Source organism: Bos indicus, chromosome 3, assembly GCF_029378745.1.
Source record: "Bos indicus isolate NIAB-ARS_2022 breed Sahiwal x Tharparkar chromosome 3, NIAB-ARS_B.indTharparkar_mat_pri_1.0, whole genome shotgun sequence".
In the NCBI taxonomy this organism is placed as follows: domain Eukaryota; kingdom Metazoa; phylum Chordata; class Mammalia; order Artiodactyla; family Bovidae; genus Bos; species Bos indicus.
Window position 1 is genome coordinate 101,513,120 of NC_091762.1, and position 21,304 is coordinate 101,534,423.

At 43.3% G+C, this 21,304-nt stretch overlaps 1 non-coding gene across 1 annotated transcript; it reads left to right on the forward strand.

The window, feature by feature from the left end:
- The first annotated feature begins 17,208 nt into the window (after positions 1 to 17,208).
- LOC139182434 (U5 spliceosomal RNA) lies at positions 17,209 to 17,324 on the forward strand. Its single transcript, XR_011566091.1, has one exon. It is a non-coding gene; the product is annotated as a U5 spliceosomal RNA (small nuclear RNA).
- The last annotated feature ends 3,980 nt before the right edge of the window (positions 17,325 to 21,304 follow it).

Consider the following 21,304-nt stretch of genomic DNA (forward strand, 5'->3'; position numbering starts at 1 on the left):
AACCAGGGAGTAGCAAGCAGAGGAAAGAGTGTCGGAGGAAGTAACTGGAGAGCTGCAGTGAGGACAGGCAAGATGAGGACTTGGAAATATCCTTTATATTTGCCAGCACCTAATAGGAAAAGGAGTACATCAAGGCTGTATATTGTCACCCTGCTTATTTAACTTATATGCAGAGTACATCATGAGAAACGCTGGGCTGGAAGAAACACAAGCTGGAATCAAGATTTGCTGGGAGAAATATCAGTAACCTCAGAAATGCAGAGTGACACCAGCCTTATGGCAGAAAGTGAAGAGGAACTAAAAAGCCTCTTGATGAAAGTGAAAGAGGAGAGTGAAAAAGTTGGCTTAAAGCTCAACATTCAAAAAATGAAGATCATGGCATCTGGTCCCATCACTTCATGGGAAATAGATGGGGAAACAGTGGAAACAGTGTCACACTTTATTTTTTTGGGCTCCAGCATCACTGCAGATGGTGATTGCAGCCATGAAATTAAAAGACGCTTACTCCTTGGAAGGAAAGTTATGACCAACCTAGATAGCATATTCAAAAGCAGAGACATTACTTTGCCAACAAAGGTCCATCTAGTCAAGGCCATGGTTTTTCCAGTGGTCATGTATGGATGTGAGAGTTGGACTGTGAAGAAAGCTGAGCGCCGAAGAATTGATGCTTTTCAACTGTGGTGTTGGAGAAGACTCTTGAGAGTCCCTTGGACTGCAAGGAGATCCAACCAGTCCATTCTGAAGGAGATCAGCCCTGGGATTTCTTTGGAAGGAATGATGCTAAAGCTGAAACTCCAGTACTTTGGCCACCTCATGTGAAGAGTTGACTCATTGGAAAAGACTCTGATGCTGGGAGGGATTGGGGGCAAAAGGAGAAGGGGACGACAGAGGATGAGATGGCTGGATGGCATCACCGACTCTATGGACGTGAGTTTGAGTGAACTCCTGGTGATGGACAGGGAGGCCTGGCGTGCTGCAATTCATGGGGTCGCAAAGAGTCGGACACAATTGCTCGACTAAACTGAACTGAACTGAACTGAAGGCATTGGTGACTTCGAGCAGTCTTGGTGAAGCGCTGATCGAAAATCAGACTAACGAGACAAGTTGGATATTGTTTAGGGATACATACATACGCAATAAAAGAATAAAAGTATGCTTAGGCATAATAAACACTAAGGTTCAGGAGAGAAGCTGCCTCTGGAAGAGAAAGTAAAATGATTAGACAGGGGTACTTCAACAAAATAGAAATTTTGTGTTTTTTTACATGAGTCACGAGTATACATGGTATTCATTATGTTGTTTTCTGTGCCTCCTGAATTAGGAAGGCAATGTATATTTAGACCCATCCCCAGCTTTTTTTCTTTTCCACCTGTTGGTCCAGGTAGTTGCAAACTTCCTTGCTGCTTCCCAAGGCTTTGGGGCACATGGGTTTTGCAGGTGCCCTTACTTCCAGTTCCTCAACCTTGCACAGACCTAGTGAATTTCTCCTGATCTTGCCTGGGTGATAAAACTCTAGCCCTCATAACTTGTTTCTGATTCCAATATTCTCCTATTACAGGAACCTGAAATCAAGGAATTAATATCGAGTGATTCAAAATCAATAAAAATTGCAGCAAATGCTGAGTTTTCAAAGTCAAGAATTCCTTTTGTGCCAAAAATCAATAGAGTAATCAGAGCAACAAGGGGAACTGATCAAGAAGAGTCCCATGGTATGAGAATAATGAAACCTCTAGAACTTTAGAGGTTAAAACCATTAAATTGGAGATGCTTACATATGCCAGGGTCTCCAACATATTACCGTAGACATACCACCATTATAGAAAAAGAAGCCGTCCCTTAAACTGGTAATAAAACAATTGGACTCTATAAAACTGGTATCCATGCCTGCATGCTAAGTCGCTTTAGTCGTGTCTGACTCTTTGTGATCTTATGGACTGTAGCCTGACAAGCTACTCTGTCCATGGCAAGAATACAGGAGTGGGTCCCCATACCCTCCTCCGGGGGAATCTTCCCGACTCAGGAATTGAACCCATGTCTCTCATGTCTCCTGCATTGGCAGGCAGGTTCTTTAACACTAGTGCCACCTGGGAAGCCCATAAATTGTTATGCTTAACATCAAAAAAATAACAAGATCTTTGTGAAAGGATAGAGCAATGTGTAAAAAAGAACAGACATTAAAAAAAAAAAAAAGACACCTGGAAAAGCTTTTAAAATACAGCCAGGGAAATAAAGAAACCTTTGGAACAGTATGTACTGCAGTTTCCAATTAGTGATTCAGTGATTCCAATTAGTGATTCAGTGGATGCTAGGTAAAAGGTTACTGAGTACAGGATGTTTGTCTGGTGCCAGAGCATTGCTCCACAGATTATTTGCATTAACATTTTCCAAAGGGAAAGCATACCTTTACATGGAGAAATGTGACAGTGACGATTATAAGTAAAGGATCAAACAGTGTCATCAATAGTGCAGTGCAGTTCAGTTTAGTTGCTCGGTCATGCCTGACTCTTGCCATCCCAGGGACTGCAGCACGCCAGGCCTCCCTGTCCATCACCAACTCCCAGAGCTTGCTCAAACTCCTGTCCATCGAGTCAGTGATACCATCCAGCCATCTTGATCTCTGTCATCCCCTTCTCCTTCTGCCTTCAATCTTTCCCAGCATCAGGGTCTCTTCCAATGAGTCAGTTCTTCACATCAGGTGGCCAAAGTAATGGAGTTTCAGCTTCAGTATCAGTCCTTCCAATGAATACTCAGGACTGATTTCCTTTAGGATGGACTGGTTTGCTGTCCTTGCAGTCCAAGGGACTATCAAGAGTCTTCTCCAACATCACAGTTCAAAAGCATCAATTCTTCAGCGCTCAGCTTTATGGTCTAACTCTCACAACCATACATGACTACTGGGAAAAGCATAGCTTTGACTAGATGGACCTTTGTTGTCAAAGTAACGTCTCTGGTTTTTAATATGCTGTCTAGGTTGGTCATAGCTTTTCTTTCAAGGAGCAAATGTCTTTTAATTTCACAGCTGCAGTCACCATCTGTAGTGATTTTGGATCCCAAAAAAGTAAAGTCTGTCACTGTTTTCATTGTTTCCCCATCTATTTGCCATGAAGTAATAGGACTGGATTCCATGATCTTAGTTCATTGAATGCTGAGTTTTAAGCTAGCTTTTTCACTCTCCTCTTTCACCTTCATCAAGAGGCTTTTTAGTTCTTTGCTTTCTGCCATAAGGGTGGTGTTATTTGCATATCTGAGTTATTGATATTTCTCCCTGCAATCTTGATTCCAGCTTGTGCTTCATCCAGTCCCTTGGACTGCAAGATCAACAGTCAATCCTAAAGGAAATCATACCCAAATATTCATTGGAAGGACTGATGCTGAAGGTGGAACTACAATACTTTGGCTACCTGATGTGAAGAACTGACTCATTGGAAAATACCCTGATGCTGGGAAAGATTGAAGGCAGGAGGAAAAACGGATGACAGAGGATGAGATGGCTGGATGGCATCACCGACTTGATGGACATGAGTTTGAGCAAGCTCTGGGAGTTTGTGATAGACAGGGAAGCCTGGAGTGCTACAGTCCATGAGGTGGCAAAGAGCCAGACGTGACTGAACTGAACTGACTGATTGTTAACTTAAGGTTCTGATTGTTAACTTAAGATAAGAACCAATAAGATGAAAAATCAGTTGGAACTATTGGGAATGAAAAATTTAATAGTTGAAATCCATACATGGATTGAATAGCAGAATAGTTATAGCCAAAACGAAATGATGAGCAATAAGATCAGGATGATGATTCATCCAAAAGGCATTAGGAAGGGATAAAGAAAACAAGAAAGATAGAAAACAAATGAGCTCATTGTCTGTGACATACATTGGTGGTAATCCCACAGTCATTCCCAGCCCCCTTCTCCCTTACTCCTCTCCACATTGGAGATTGAAAAAGAAGGGAACGCAATGAGGATCCTTTCCTTGTTATATCTCCTCCCCTTTTTAACTTGCCTTGTATGTGGATGTTTTGTCTGGAGCTGTGACAGCTTTCTTGTGATCATGAGGTAGGTTGCTAGTCATCAATTCAAAAAAACTCATCATACTCAGGACAACCAAGTAGGAAGGCAGCAAGAGCCCAAGAAGGTTCTTGGTGGCTGAACAGTTGAACTAATGCCAGCAACCACCTACCAATCAGATTCCTCGCTATGCAAGTACAAACAAAGCAAAACGAAACTCCACTTGTTTGTTTATGCCACCATTATTCATGTTTTCTTTAATCAGCAACTGAAAACATACCTAACTAAAGTATTCCTGACTGATGCCTTGTTCAATAATTTGGAAAAGGATTACAAAGCTGAGATTCAAAGAAATAAGAGAGGGGAAACGTTAGAAATAAGTGAAAAAGAAATTTTTAAAAGTATTTCAAAAAGCTAATTGTGGACTTACCTAATGGTCCAGTGGTGAAGAATCCGCCTGCCCACACAGGGGACACAGGTTTGATCCCTGGTCTGGGAAGATTCCACATGCCTCAGGGCTACTAAGTCCATGGGCCACACTAGAGAAAATCTGTGCACAGCAGCCAAGACCCAGCAAGGCCAAATAAAACCACAGGGTGATACTGGATAGGAAAACTGAACTTCAGGATACTGGTTACTTGTGTGACCACAGAGGCAGGGGATGGCATTGGAGAGGAGTGGTCAGGGAATAATGCTAATAGAACAAGTCAGGTTCTGTTTCTTAATTTTTGTTGGGGATATTTAGCTTTTTGTTATTATTATTATTATGCTCCAAGAATACAAGTTTAATATACTCTTTTATGTATCAAACACCTCATAATTTACAAATAGAAAAAGATTTTAAAAATGGGTGCACTTTCTGACTCCAAGAAAATAAAAAGTTATATATGGTAAGAAAGAAGTCTACTTGCCTTGGCTCGAACAGTATTGAATATTGAAATATAATCGCATCAGGATGATGGGCATGGGGATGAGGGGATGTGAGGGAGAAAACAAACTCATTGGAGAAGGCAATGGCAACCCACTCCAGTACTCTTGCCTGGAAAATCCCATGGACGGGGGAGCCTGGAGGGCTGCAGTCCATGGGGTCGCTGAGGGTTGGACACGACTGAGCGACTTCACTTTCACTTTTCACTTTCATGCATTGGAAAAGGAAATGGCAACCCACTCCAGTGTTCTTGCCTGGAGAATCCCAGGGACGGGGGAGCCTGGTGAGCTGCCGTCTTATGGGGTCGCACAGAGTCGGACATGACTGAAGTGACTTAGCAGCAGTTATCAGTAAGTGTCAAAAACAAGACAAAACGCCTAAAATGTAATGGCTTGTGCTAAACCCCAAACTGAGATTTAATTACAGTTTGGGCTCTCCCAGAACTGGAATCTTAAACCAGTCAATCAGGAATTGCCTGATCAGCATTAGTAAGGTCATCTGCCGGATAGGCCCCTGCCCTCCCCTAAAGGAAAGAAACCTTACCACAACCAACCCGATTTTTGGCCTAGTACAGCTTCCTTGTTTCTGCTCCCTTCTGCCTATAAAAGTCTTTCATCTTTTTTTTTTTTACGTCTTTCATCTTGTACAGCTCCTCCGAACTTCTTACTATTAACTACTTTGGACAGTGCTCAATTCATGAATCATTGAAAAAAACCAATAAGGTCATTAAAATTTACTCAGTTGAATTTTGTTTTTTAATATAAATCAAGAAATTATGTTTAAAATTAGTGACTTAACCAACAAGGACCTACCGTATGGCACAGGGGACTATGCTCAATATTTTGTAATAACCTATAAGGGAGAAGGGGAGAAGGCAATGGCACCCCACTCCAGTACTTTTGCCTGGAAAATCCCATAGACAGAGGGGCCTGGTGGGCTGCAGTCCATGGGGTCGCTAGAGTCGGACACGACTGAGCAACTTCACTTTCACTTTTTGCTTTCATGCATTGGAGAAGGAAATGGCAACCCACTCCAGTGTTCTTGCCTGGAGAATCCCAGGGACGGGGAAGCCTGGTGGGCTGCCGTCTTATGGGGTCGCACAGAGTCGGACACGACTGAAGCGACTTAGCAGCAGCAGCAGCATAAGGGAGAAGAATCTGAAAAAGAATGTATATTTATAACTGAGGCACTGCTGTACGCCTGAAACTAATATAACGTAAATCAAGTATATGTCAATAAAAAATTTTACATTTTTAAAAAATAAAAAACATAAACACAATTAGTGATCTAAGAGGCAACAGTATAGTCGTTATTCTGAAACACAGCCTATATCCAGCAGAAGAAATAGCTGAGAGTTGACAATAGTTGCTTCTGATAACAGAAATGGGTGTGAGGTGGGATGCAGAGAAAAAGTAACAGGTTTTGTTTGTTTGTTTGTTTTTTGATGCTATTTAGCACTATCTGCCTTCTGCTTTGAATACTGCTCATGGTGGTGGTGAAGTGAAGTGAAGTAGCTCAGTCATGTCCGACTCTTTGCGACCCCAGTGGACTGTAGCCTACCACGCTCCTCCATCCATGGAATTTTCCAGACAAGAGTACTGGAGTGGGTTGCCATTTCCTTCTCCAGGGATCTTCCCGACCCAGGGATCGAACCTGGGTCTCCCACATTGGGGGCAGACGCTTTACCATCTGAACCACCACACTTACTGCTTCTGGAGATGTTGATAGAGCCTATGAAGGGACAAGTCAAGGTGTTACAGTTTAGGACTCCTGAGAAGAAATTCAGCTCCCATTCAGCACCGCACCTTCTCTTGTTGGGGCGAGTGTGAGAAAGCAGGAGAGACTCCATCTTGAAGCCTGTCATCCATATTAAAGACAGGATATGAACTGGGCCTGAACGCTGCCCAAGAGTGAGGAAACTGTTGCTAGTGAAAACCAGGTCTCCTGGAGACTTCCCTCCCTGCAGATGACAAACGGAGATTGTAGTTGAGGTCAGGCTGCCCCTGTTAGATTAACCATGGAGACATCCCCGCTTGATGTATAATCATTGTTCCCACCCTTTAACCTTAACTGTTTGTTCTCCTAGCACCTACTTGTTGTAAAACTCAATCATATACAACAAAGAGGTTGCTAACATGTAACCAGTCATGTAGTGGGGGGGTATAAAAGTGGGCCTCTCAGAAACATCAGGGTCCTTGTTGGGAACTGATTCCCCTTGGACCCGCTGGCATAATAAACTGTTCTCCACTGTCTTGAGTGTCCTCCGAGGTGTTTTGCGACTCCAGATTCCACAACGCCCTTACACCACTCTCTTCCACTGTTTGTGTGATGATTACAGCATTTATATCTTTCTGGGCACACAAATAATTTCCTCTAGACTGTGTGATCTTTTTTTTCTTTTTACGTTTTATTGAAGTATAGTTGATTTTCGATGTGTTAATTTCTGCTGTACAGGATAGTGACTCAGTTGTATACATATATGTATGTATGTATGTTCATATTCTTTCTCATTGTGGTTTATCACAGGATAGTGAATACAGTTCCCTGTGCTATACAGTAGGACCTTGTTGTTTATTGGATTGTGTGCTCTTTGAAGACAACTCAGTTTGATTTGTCAGCCTGCCTCCTTCTTTCACTCTCCATTCTTTCTTATTGCCTGCCTCCTCTCTGCCTCTATTTCTGTCACATTTCACAGCAGTTCTGCTTGTCTGTCTATCTGTCTATCATCTTTGGCCCCCATGAGATGATTATACTCCTGGGTTCATGACATTATCATCAGTGATCTGTAGAAGTTTCTTCTTGCTATTTATTCATTTATCTGTTTAGCTTTCATTATTTCTTTTATTCTTATATCCCTCTCCCATTTGCCTTCTTCTCCCAGGCAACCAGCCCTCTTTATTTTTTTTTTATTGAAGGATAATTCCTTTACAGAATTTTGTTTTCTGTTAAACCTCAACATGAATCAGCCATAGGTATACATTTATCCCCTCCCTCCTGAACCCCCTCCCATCTCTCTCCCCATCCCACCCCTCCAGGTTGAAATCGTGTTTGAGTTTCCGTAGACATATACAGATGTGAGAGTTGGACCATAAAGAAGGCTGAGTGCTTAAAAATTTGATGCTTTCAAATTGTGATGCTGGAGGACTCTTGAGAGTCTCTTGGCCAACAAGGAGATCAAACCAATCAATCCTAAAGGAAATCAACCCTGACTATTCATTGGAAGGACTCTTGTGGAAGCTGAAGCTCCAATATTTTGGCCACCTGATGCAAAGAGCAGACTTATTGGAAAAGACCTTGATGCTGGGAAAGACTGAAGGCAAATGGAGAGGAGGTGGCAGAGGATGAGATGGTTAGATAGCATCACCAACTCAATAGACGTGAATTTGAGCAAACTCCAGGAGATAATGGAGGACAGAGGAGCTGGCATGCTCCAGTTCACGGGGTTGCAAGGAGTGAACATGACTTAAGTGACTGAACAACAACAAATTATTTATGTGCATGGATTTTTTAAGTTATGTTAATGATATTGTATGATGCATTTTATTTTTGTCACTAGACATTCTTTTTTAAAAAAAATTTGGCCACTCCTCAAGGCATGTGGGATCCTGGTTCCCCAACCAGGGATGGAACCCACGCTGCCTGCAGTGGAAGCACTGGAAGTGCTGAGTCTTAACCACTGGACTGCCCTGGAAGTCCCTAAACATTCTGTTTTTTATGCAATATGAACATCTAACACATTATTTCCAACTGGTGTATAATAGTACATTTTACCTACTAATCTCCTAGTGATGAGTATCAAATTGTCTCCAACCCCCTGCACTCACCAAGGATGCTGCAGGTAATGCTCCATGAAATAAAATTAGGTCCTTATTTCACATCATGCAGACAAAAAAAAAATTAGGTCATTTGGAAGTCAATTGTAAAAACTTTAAAACTTTTAGAAGAAAATATGAGTATATTTTTACAACATGAGGGTAGGGAAAGATTTCTTAAAATATGGAAAACTATAAAGTGAAAATTCATGAATTAAATAAACTTCTGTATGATAAACATTAAAAAACTGACAGTCTACAGGAAATAACTTGCAATATATATGAACTGTCAAAGGTTTAGTTTTCTGAATATGAAGAGTAAGAAATACCACTGAGCTATCAAGGAAGCCCTGTAAGTCAATAAGCAAAAGACAAAAACAACTTAAAAATGGATAAAAGACCAGAACAGGCAGTTCCTGGGGTGAGAAATGAATTACCAATAAATGAGACGATACTCACATGTATTTCTCTCTATGTAGGTTTCAAAAGATTACTTGTAACCTTAAGTCTCTGAGTGTTAACACACATCTTCTGGGTTGAATTATTTATCATCCCAAGTACATGATTGATCGAAACAAGAATTTTCAACCTAAAAAGTAAAAATTGATTGGAAATACATCTCTTAATGAGATGAACAAACTTTTATTTTTCAGTTGGCTTCCATAGAGGGAGACAGTTTGTCACCAGTTCTAGTCCTGTTTTTGTTTTCACAAGCAAAAGACCTAAGAAATCAGAATTCTCTGGTGGTCCATTGGTTAAGAATCAGCCTGCCAATGGAGGGAACACAGGTTCCATCCCTGGTCCAGGAAGATTCTACATGGCAACTGGCAACTAGAGATAGCCCCACAGCAACAAAACCCAGTACAGCCAAAATTAAATAAATAAATAAAAGTTAAAAAAAATCTAAGAAACCTTAGAATAAATAGATGGGGACTGGAGAGAGGTTGTTGTTGTTGTTTTTTAATATATACAGTAATGTCAGTATATGTCCCTTTGTTGGATGTCCCAGGCATTGTGGTATACTCAAACAATGGAATATTGTGCAGAAAATAAAGTGGATGAGCTGAAACTAGGTTTACAGATACCAACACAAATCTTAAAAAAAAGGAAGTTTCAGGGAATTCCCTGGCTGTCCAGTGGTTGGGGCTCCGCGCTTTCACTGCAGAGGGACTGGGTTCAATCCCTGGTCTGAGAGCTAGGATACTGCAAGCCCTGCAGCACAGCACACCACCACCAACCCTGCCCCCCACCCCCCACCCCCAGCCCCGGGGCCCCTCGCCCCACCACCAGCAAAAAAAGGAAGGAAGTTAGAGCAGGATGGGAAGGTATGATATTTATACAAATTTTAAAAACACAAGACTGATATTGTTGGTGGATGGAAGACATACCAAGTTCATAATAGTAGGTATCATGGATAGAAGGGGAGCAAAGGGGATTGGGGGGGGAACAAATGCAGGCTTCAACTGTATATAGATAAGGTTTTGGTTCTAGTTTCATTTTTACAAGAGAACATTCACACTTTGATTTATTTTAATAAGTTTAAATTCTTGAGTAGTACAGCATCACACAAATTCTGTGTTTAACGGCCTTAGCTGGAAGGTTGCCTCAGAATTTGGCAGGAACCAAGATTTCATAGGCACAAACTGTGTTTCCTCTATTTCTCTCATTCGTTGGGTTTGCCACCAGGAGTCACTGTGCTGTCTTTGCTTTGTACACACAAGGACTTCTCTGGCTTAAGGAGAATTTGGTTTCACCCTGAGCATAAACATTTTCAGTTTTCTGAAGAGCTGTGTGCTCTCTTTGATTGGAGACCATGCTTAGAGCCAGCAAAAATGGCTTTGCACAAAGCCTTCCGGACGTATTCATTTTAAAGTCCTGTTCCCAGGAGGGCTCCACAGCCTCCAAAACAGAGGAAAGGGAGCTATGTAAGGTTCTCTTTACTTTCCAAACATATCTAAAGCACACCTGAAGAAATGTTTATATCTATCAAGTCTGAGTATCAGGTATGTTTTTGTCCTCTACACTTTTCTGTGGAGTTAGAAATAGTTCGTGATGAATTTTTAAAATAATAAAGAATGAGGGCTTCTCTGATGGCTAGGTGGTAAAGAATCCACTGGCCTATGCAGGAAAGACAGGTTTGATCTCTGATCCCAGAAGATCCCACATGCCTTGGAGCAACTAAGCCTGCACACCACAAAAACAGCCTGTGCTCCAGAGCCACAGCTGTGTGCTATGACTCCTGAAGCCCTACAGTCTGTTGCCCACAACAAGCAGCTGCTGCTGCTGCTAAGTCACTTCAGTCGTGTCCGACTCTGTGTGACCCCATAGGATGGCAGCCCACCAGGCTCCCCCGTCCCTGGAATTCTCCAGACAAGAACACTGAAGTGGGTTGCCATTTCCTTCTCCAATGCAGGAAAGTGAAAAGTGAAAGTGAAGTCGCTCAGTCGTGTCCGACTCTTAGCGACCCCACGGACTGCACCCTACCAGGTTCCTGCGTCCATGGGATTCTCCAGGCAAGAGTACTGGAGTGGGGTGCCATTGCCTTCTCCAAGAAAAGTCACCAAAATGAGAAGCCTGAGCACAACTAGAGAGCAGCCTCTGCTCAACTAGAGAAAATCCCGTGCAGCAATGCAGAAAATCCAGCACAGCCAAAAATAAATAAAATTATAAAAAAGAATAAGAAGTGAGGAAGCAGAGACAAGGGGAAAAACTAAGAACTTTTTTAATACAGGAATTATTTCACCTAAGTGTAACCTGGTGTCTCTGTCATTTGAATCAACTTCAAGGTTTGTGAAGCATTGTTTAGATAATTACAAAAGGCATTAAAAAATTTAGTGTGAAAATTAACTAATTGAAAATGGTACCAGTTGATGTAAATGCATCCACAGTAAAGTGTTATTAAGCTTCTTGAGGATGAGGCTCAGTGGAAACTAATTGTTTAGAATGAAAGTTCCACTTGTTCTCCTGCGGAGGTAGAAAAGTTTGTTTTTTTAAAAAAATATTTCTGCCAGAATTTTTCTCTGAAATAAAAAATACAAAGTTTTTCTCTGTTGTGGTTGATTGCTATATTCCAAAAGGAGACTGCCGTTGGCGGATGCTGCAGGTTCGTCCTCCCCTCTCCTCCTCCCCACTTCCTGCCCCCACTTTCTTCTTCAGCTAGGAGTTGATGGAGGCTACTTGGTCTGCAGGGATGAACCGGTGGGGAGGAGACAGCTGGTGCCCTGAGGGGGACCGAGAGGAAGAAGCACAGCATGGGGATGGTCTCTGATGGGAGGAGGGCTCAGGAAGGGGCAGATGATGGGCACTGCTAGGTTGAGGATGGGAAGATACGGCAATGGCTTCTGCTTTCTCAGCAACTTCTGCTGTGAGGTCATCTGCTGAGCACCAGAGCTGGGGAGGAGGTGTGGGATGGTTTCGGTGAGAGAAGGTACATAGAGAGTGGGAAGCAGAGCCAGGTAGAGACTTGTCGAGTAATAGCAGGACCTTCATCAGAGGCCTGGCTCAGTTGTGTGATTTTTCCAGTAGTTCAGCTGTGGCAGGGTAGATACTGGAAAGGGAGGGGAATCTGAGGGTCAGAGTGATGGGAGGAGGAACTGCTGGTGAGCAATTGGGTGGAGGACCGACTCCGTAAAGATCTTCATTGTGGTGGAGTTAATACTGCACCCTCTCGCTCCCCTCTTCCTGCCACCAGGGCATCGGGATCCTTCATCTTACCTAACTGGACCTCCATCCTCATCCCCTCTCACTCCTCAACCCCCCTTATCTGTCCTGTAATTCCTCTCTCTGGGATCTTCACTCTCTCCGTCTGTACTGACTCCTTTTCAAGGGGTTTAATCATGTTTAACACTCTCCTAATATTAACAAAAGGGCTTCCCTGGTGGCTCATGCGTGTGTACTAAGGCACTTCAGTCGTGTCCAGCTCTTTGTGACCCTATGGACTGTAGCCTGTCAGGCTCCTCTATCCATGAGATTCTCCAGGCAAAAATACAGGAGTGGGTTGCCATGCCCTTCTCCAGGGGATCTTCCTGACCCATGGATTGAACCTGGGTCCTCAGCATTGCAGGCAGTTTCTTTACTACATTAGCCACCAGAGAAGCCCAGCAGTAAAGAATCTGCTTGAAATGCAGGAGATGCAGGATACACTGGTTTGATCCCTAGGTTGAGAAGGATCCCTGGAGGAGGAAATGACAACCCACTCCAGTATTCTTGCCTGGAGAATCCCCATGAACAGAGGAGCCTAGTGGGCTACAGTCCATGGGGATGCAAAGAGTCGGACACAGCTGAGTGACCAAGCCACACATAATATTAACAAAAGAGGTGGAGGGAGGCTATCTTTAATCCCAAACCCTTTCCAGCTACAGTCTCTATTTGGCTTTTTAGGGCCAATGTCTCGGAAGAGTTGCCTGCTTTCTCTACCTCCATGGCCTCCTTCAACGGCTCCCTGCCGTTGGACTTCCATCAGTGGCCCCTGTTTACACACTCTGTGGTCACCAGCGACTGCCCTGCTGTTGGATCCAATGTGAGACCAGTAGGTGGCATTTTGGGGGCTCTGAGGAACTCTGGTCCTTTATGTCTCAGGGCAGAAAAAATTCAGTGAGGCAAAACAATAGATAAGAAGTGACTTCCTATGAACAGAATAGGACTCCTGTGAAGCTTACAAGTGGGTGGGCGAGAGGCCCTGGGAACTTAGTGGGCTACAGTTTTAAAACCAAAGGAAAAGTGGGGAGGGGGAAAAAACAGCTTCTTCCTCATTCTTGAGTAGGTGTCACACTTCCATCATTAGCTCCTCCTCCAGGATGGGCAAGGGAGTTTTCTTGTCCCTACATGGTTAAGCCAGGACTGTAATGGCACTATGGAAAAATTACTTCACATCTTAGTTACAGTGAAAGTCTTTACTTTGAAATGTCACCTTTCCATAAGCTATTGTTTTTCATGTATGCAGAGAGCATGTCCTAGGGGTCAGTAACTTACTGGGCTCACTGGGCAGAATGTGGGTCTCAGGCCACCATTGTTTTATTGCTTGGGGGCATGTCTCATGCTTCTGTTCCATGATTTTGTTGCTAAGCAGGCCTGCTTGATTTCAAGGTTAAGCAAACCTGCTTTCTTAAGTGATCATTAACTTACTATGGTCTCCCAAAACCCCCTAAATTTCCCTCCCTATCCAAAACGCCCTAATGGGATTTCTGAGCTAACTAACCCTATCCCTACTAAATGAACTTTGCAGTCCCCACCTCACTTGATCACTCATCTGACGGAACTGATGGATTTCTTCTTTTCTGCTGTGATGACTATGCTTTCCACACTGCTGCTTTTCCTCTGGCCTTCCTAATTTCACTGCTTCTGCTGTACCCCTCCTTTAGGCCACTGTTCTCTAGGGACTTATTCTAGCCTTGTTTTCTCTCCTTACTTTACATTCTTTCTCCTTGAGCAGTCCTGACCATCCCCTGGTCCAGGCTGCCTTTTATTTCTCTCTGGCTTTAGTGCTCAGTCCTAAATCATTTTTCCAAACTTCTTGTCCACCATACAATCTCCATACTTTAGCCAGAATAGGTGTCCAGTGGTTCTCAACTTAGCCATCAGAATCACCTGGAAGACTGTTAAAACTCAGGTACCTGGGTCTCACCTGCATTTTCTGAATCAGTAGGTCTGAGGTGTAGCCCAGTCATTTATATTTCTAACAAATACCCAGGTATATTGGGCTTCTTAAGTGGTCCAGTGGTAAAGAATCCGTCTGTGAATGCAGGAGATACAAGAAACTCGGGTTGGATCCTTGCGTCAGGAAGAACCCCTGGAGTAGAAAATGGCAACTCGCTCCAGTATGCTTGCCTGGAAAACTCCATGGATAGAGGAGCCTTGCTGGCTGCTGTCCATGGGGTCGAAAAGAGTTGGGCACAAGTGAGTGACTGAACACACACACCCAGGTATATTAGGTGTATTTTTTAGGATGCCGTAACAAAACACCACAAACTTGGTGGCTTAGAAATTTATTGTCTGACAGCTCTGGAAGCCTCATTTAAACTAATTACATCTACAATGTTTGTACTTCAACATATGAATTTAGTGGGGGAGGGGGGATGGGACACAATTCAACTCATAAAATTGATAATACCAGATGATGCTGATGCTTCTTCAAAACACTAATTTGATCATATTATTCTCCTTTACTACTTTGGCCACGTGATGTGAAGAACTGACCCATTGGAAAAGACCCTGATGCTGGGAAAGATTGAAGGCAGGAGGCAAAGGGGATGACAGAGAATGAGATAGTTGGACGGTATCACCGACTCAGTGGACATGAGTTTGAGCAAGCTTTGGGAGTTAGTGATGGACAGGGAAGCCTGGCGTGCTGCAGTCCATGGGGTCACAAAGAGTTGGACACGACTGAGTGACTGAACTGAACTGATTCTCCTTGAAAGCTTTTCAGAGATTCCTCATTGCTCTCAAGGTAAATCCAAGGTCATGCATTGGCACTGGACCCGATCTGGTCCCTGTCACTTGGCCATTTGTCCTTTCACCATTCAGGCTCACACTGTTCAAAGTGCCTTTCTGCTGAGAACGCCCTCACCACCCTACTCCTGTGGATCCTTTCTTGCTTGGCCTATGTGTCACTAAACAGTCATCAGTGCTCATCACACACACTTGTCTCATGGGGCCTCTAGCACATGGTCTGACACAGTGCTCCTTACATTTTTGTTGCATGAATGTGTGAAAACAACTATTTTCAGTCATCTAAAAAATTCAGTTTTAATTTTTTAATTCAAGAGCAATTTTATTTGAGTATTAAAACAAAATCTAAAATAGAGACACAACAAGGATATACTGTATAACAGGGAATTACAGACATTATCTATAATCTATACTGGAGTATAATTTGGAAAAATACTGAATCAGTATGCTATACACCTGAAACTAAAATCAAATATACTTCAATAAACAAAAAAACAGGCATTCTGGTGCAGAGCCGAGCAGCAATGTGGTGCCGCTAGCACATTGGGCGCTCCAATCCCCCTCAAGGAGACCCTCAAGGAGAGGAAGAAATTCTCTTTCAAGAAGCCTTTCAAACTGAATAGCCTGTCCTTCAAGAAAAATCGGGAGGGTGAGGTGATTTGTCTCTTAACCCACACAGGAAGAGCAGGAGCAGGCAGAGATCTGGTACTTACAGCAAAGAAGGCACTGCCCAGGAAGGAAGGTTGCTGCCTCCCCTGTGAGCCAAGAGCCTGAGGTCCAAGGGGCAGAGGCTAATGCTGCCTCCAAAGGAGGAGACACAGAAGAGAAGGGCTCCAGGCCACAGAGCTATCCACTGCCTTGGGGCCCTATACCATGGAGGAAACAGAATGAATAGCTGTTTCATTCTGGGGCACGTGGGTGAGCTCCAAGCTGCAAAAGCTGTGCTGTCCTTGTGAGGTCACTGCCTGGACCCTGTGCCCTGGCTGCCTTCCTGTGCCCAGAAAGGAAGGAACTGTTGCCCCCTAGTCACATTCCCTCTCCTCCTCTCCCTCCTATGGATTCTCCCATCATCCATCTGGTCTTCCTCTTAAGGCCAGTTTAAGATGGTTCCTTGCAGTTACCCAAGTTAGGTTAGTGACGTGAAATGCTCCTAGCCTTAGCCCCACCTCCTTCCCTGTCTCCCCCAGGAAGAAGGCAGTTGCTGGTTTTCTTTCCCAATTCTTTCCAAGTAGGTTATGTTTGCTGCTCCAATCCCTGACCCAGATGTGGGGGTGCGTACACTCCCAAATCCTGAGTGTTCTGCCTTTCCTTGAGTTTTTAGACTAGGGACACCTGGGCTGAGGAGGACGCGGCCCATCTAGGTTTTTATGTGTCTTAACTGAAGTTCAGACCTCCAGTTTGTGAATCAACTGTGTCTCTTTTTCTACTTGTTAAGCAAGTATTAAACTTTGGGTTAGGGGAAGGTCTGTAACGTGAAACAATGTCTTGTCTTTTTCTTTTCTTCCCTCCCATTGTTGTCACTAACTTTTATTGGCCAAACCCCAGAGTGGTACATTTCTTTTTCCTGACTGCTAAAACCATTTTTTTCCCCCTCCCTCTTGGTTTTACTGTAACATTTGGGAAAGGAATAAATGTCCCTTAAAAAAAAGATAAAATCGAATTTTCTCGTTGGACCCCGCGTCTATACTCTTGCCCATCTGGCTTCTGCTCCGCCCCCTAGTGGTGGCTCTAGACCGAGCCACCTAATGCCTTAAATTTTAAAGCATTTCCCGGTATGCGAAGTTGGTGAGTCAACTTCATTTACATACCCACAATGCATTGCATTCAGGATCGTGCCTATTTTAAAGGCTAGATCCTTTTTTCCTTTTGATTTCTCTCCTACTTCTGAAAAATTAGGATATTTTAATAGAATTATCTGCGATGGCAAATACTTACTCGCTTTTTGGGTGGATATATAGTTACCATTGCTGGCTTAGGATTTACGGTTAACCTAGGACTGCGTGCCGGAACACCGCAGCATACTCTGGTTTCTCTTCAGATCGTATAAATCTTTCGCCTTTTACTAAAGATTTCCGTGGAGAGGAACAATTCTGAGTCTTAGACCAATTTTTTGAGGCCTTGCTTTTGCGAGGCTAATAAATTTGTTTAAAAATAGACAATAACTTCTAGATGGGGTATTGTATGACAAACTTTAATGTGTTTGAAGTTATATACACGTTTGTGTTGTTCACCTTAAGACTTGTTTATTGCTGAATAGTCATTGTGATTTATCTACGTTTCTCTTTTATGTGTTTTTTTAGTTATTTAAGTTCGAGCTTTTTTTGTGGGGGGGTGTGGTTTATCGGTTGTAGTTAGCTGTTACAAAGTGCTAGTGAGTTTTGAGAGAAGCGTTGCAAAGTATTTTTTGAAACAGAAACAGTCGCAGTGACAAACTGGCCGTTGAAGGACTGTCAGTCTTACGGCCTTATTCCCAGTGACGCGCCATGACCGCGCAGTCATGTACGACTGGAGTACGTTATTAGAGTTATTTTAAAATGTTTGTTCTGTGAGGGTCACCAAATATAAATCTGGACGGTCTTCTGTGCCTGGTACGGGGCTTGGCACAGAAAAGTCAGTCGTTCAATAGATGTTTGCTACCTGCGAAAAACCCGGTTAACCGGTTTTGTTTAGACCTTGAGTTAAAGTTCAGGCTTGGGCATACTGTTCACAAACAGTTTTCACAGGGGGATACTTGAGCATGGCAGGCAAGCAGGCAAGACCCCACCCACTCTGGGGCTGTGGTTTCTAATTAATGCACTTGGTGTACTCTTTAAGAAATCCTGGACATTCCTTGATGGTCCAGTGGCTAGGGTTCCATGCTTCCTCTGTAGGGTGTACAGGTTTGATCCGTGGTTGTGGAACTAAGGTCTTGCAAGCTGTGTGGCACAACCGGAACAAAATAAGTCCTCAAGATTATCTGTAATTTTCAGTTTTTATGCGGATCACAACAGCAAATTTAAAAAAAAAGTAATTGCTATAAATTTGAACTTTAAAAATAAGCTTATACTACATGATAGTTGGGCTTCCCCCATAGCTCAGTGGGTCAAGAATGCCTGAAATGCAGGAGACCTAGGTTCAATTTCCAGGTCAGGACCATCCCTTAGAGAAGGAAATGGCAACCCAGTCCAGTAGACTTGCCTGGAGAATCCCATGGACAGAGGAGCCTGGCAAGCTTCAGTCCATGGGGGTTGCAAGAGTTGGACCCAACTACAGGGCAAAGACTAATAGAGTTTTGCCAAGAAAATGCACTGGTCATAACAAACACCCTCTTCCAACAACACTCTATAAATGGACATCACCAGATGGTCAACACCAAAATCAGATTGATTATATTCTTTGCAGCCAAAGATGGAGAAGCTCTATACAGTCAGCAAAAACAAGACCAGGAGCTGACTGTGGCTCAGATCATGAACTCCTTGTTGCCAAATTCAGACTTAAATTGAAGAAAGTAGGGAAAACCACTAGACCTTTCAGGTATGACCTAAATCAAATCCCTTACAATTATACAGTGAAAGTGAGAAATAGATTCAAGAGATTAGATTTGATAGACAGAGTGCCTGATGAACTATGGAATGAGGTTCGTGACATTGTACAGGAGACAGGGGTCAAGACCATTCCCATAGAAAAGAAATACAAAAAAGCAAAATGGCTGTCTGGGGAGGCCTTACAAATAGCTGTGAAAAGAAGAGAAGCGAAAAGCAAAGGAGAAAAGGAAAGATATAAACATCTGAATACAGAGTTCCAAAGAATAGCAAGAAGAGATAAGAAAGCCTTCTTCAGCAATCAATGCAAAGAAATAGAGGAAAAAAACAGAATGGAAAAGACTAGGGATCTCTTCAAGAAAATCAGAGATACCAAAGGAACATTTCATGCAAAGATGAGCTCGATAAAGGACAGAAATGGTATGGACCTAACAGAAGCAGAAGATATTAAGAAGAGATGGCAAGAATACACAGAAGAACTGTACAAAAAAGATCTTCACGACCCAGATAATCACAATGGTGTCATCACTGACCTAGAGCCAGACATCCTGGAATGTGAAGTCAAGTGGGCCTTAGAAAGCATCACTACGAACAAAGCTAGTGGAGACGATGGAATTCCAGTTGAGCTATTCCAAATCCTGAAAGATGATGCTGTGAAAGTGCTGCACTCAATATGCCAGCGAATTTGGAAAACTCAGCAGTGGCCACAGGCCTGGAAAAGGTCAGTTTTCATTCCAATCCCAAAGAAAGGCAATGCCAAAGAATGCTCAAACTATCGCACAATTGCAGTCATCTCACACGCTAGTAAAGTAATGCTCAAAATTCTCCAAACCAGGCTTCAGCAATATGTGAACCGTGAACTTCCTGATGTTCAAGCTGGTTTTAGAAAAGGCAGAGGAATTGCCAACATCCGCTGGATCATAGAAAAAGCAAGAGAGTTCCAGAAAAACATCTATTTCTGCTTTATTGACTATGCCAAAGCCTTTGACTGTGTGGATCACAATAAACTGTGGAAAATTCTGAAAGAGATGGGAATACCAGACCACCTGACCTGCCTCTTGAGAAATCTGTATGCAGGTCAGGAAGCAACAATTAGAACTGGACATGGAACAACAGACTGGTTCCAAATAGGAAAAGGAGTTCGTCAAGGCTGTATATTGTCACCCCGTTTATTTAACTTCTATGCAGAGTACATATGAGAAACGCTGGACTGGAAGAAACACAAGCTGGAATCAAGATTGACGGGAGAAATAGCAATAACCTCAGATGTGCAGATGACACCACCCTTGTGGCAGAAAGTGAAGAGGAACTAAAAAGCCTCTTGATGAAAGTGAAAGTGGAGAGTGAAAAAGTTGGCTTAAAGCTCAACATTCAGAAAACTAAGATCATGGCATCCGGTCCCATCACTTCATGGGAAATAGATGGGGAAACAGTGGAAACAGTGTCAGACTTTATTTTTTTGGGCTCCAAAATCACTACAGATGGTGACTGCAGCCATGAAATTAAAAGACGCTTACTCCTTGGAAGGAAAGTTATGACCAACCTAGATAGCATATTCAAAAGCAGAGACATTCCTTTGCCAACAAAGGTTCGTCTAGTCAAGGCTATGGTTTTTCCTGTGGTCATGTATGGATGTGAGAGTTGGACTATGAAGAAGGCTGAGCGTCGAAGAATTGATGCTTTGAAGTGTGGTGTTGGAGAAGACTCTTGAGAGTCCCTTGGACTGCAAGGAGATCCAACCAGTCCATTCTGAAGGAGATCAGCCCTGGGATTTCTTTGGAAGGAATGATGCTGAAGCTGAAACTCCAGTACTTTGGCTACCTCATGAGAAGAGTTGATTCATTGGAAAAGACCCTGATGCTGGGAGGGATTGGGGGCAGGAGGAGAAGGGGACGACAGAGGATGAGATGGCTGGATGGCATCACTGACTTGATGGATGTGAGTCTCAGTGAACTCCGGGAGTTGGTGATGGAGAGGGAGGCCTCGTGTGCTGCGATTCATGGGGTCGCAAAGAGTCGGACACGACTGAGCAACTGATCTGATCTGATCTGATCTGAAGCCACTGTCACCGACCATATGACAATCAAATGCAATAGTGAAGTCATTCGTGTCTGACTCTTTGTGACCCCATGGACTGTAGCCTACAACTTCTCTCTCCATGGGATTTTCCAGGCAAGAGTACTGGAGTGGGTTGCCATTTCCTTCTCCAGGGGATCATTCCTGACCCAGGGATTGAACCCAGGTCTTCTGCCTTGCAGGCAGACGCTTTACCGTCTGAGCCACCAGGGGAGTTCCACTCAAATGCAATACATTAATACAAATCTTAACTGGATCCTGAACAAAAAACAAAATTATAGTTCTGGAGGTCAGAGGTCTAGAATTAAGGTGTTGACAGGGGTGCATTCTTTCTAGAAGCTTGGGAAGTTGGGGGAAGAATCTGTATCTTTGCCTTTAGAAAGCTGCCTTCATTCCTTGGCCTGTGCCACTTCCAGGCATTACTCTAAACCTCTTGCTTCTGTTATGCCATCTCCTAACTAACCGGGAGTTGGTGATGGACAGGGAGGCCTGGCGTGCTGCGATTCATGGGGTCGCA